The following is a 227-nucleotide window of genomic DNA, read 5'->3' as shown; positions in this document are numbered from 1 at the left end:
GGAGCCAAACTTTGTGTGAATGGAGGGCCTGGAGGAGGGAGCCAAGCGGGCGGGGCGGGGGGGCGCTCTCCGGACCGGCCAATGGGAGCGTGGAGCGCCAGGCCCGCGCTGCCGGGATTGGAGGGGCTCGGGCAAGGGGCGGGGCGTAGGGCGCTCCGGAGCGGAGCCTAAACGGAGAGAGACGCAGGGCAGAGCTCGACACCCGAAGACAGAGACGCAGACAGGCT

Source organism: Pteropus medius, unplaced genomic scaffold, assembly GCF_902729225.1.
Source record: "Pteropus medius unplaced genomic scaffold, Ma_sr-lr_union100, whole genome shotgun sequence".
Taxonomy (NCBI): Eukaryota; Metazoa; Chordata; class Mammalia; order Chiroptera; family Pteropodidae; genus Pteropus; species Pteropus medius.
This window is presented reverse-complemented; position numbering follows the sequence as displayed.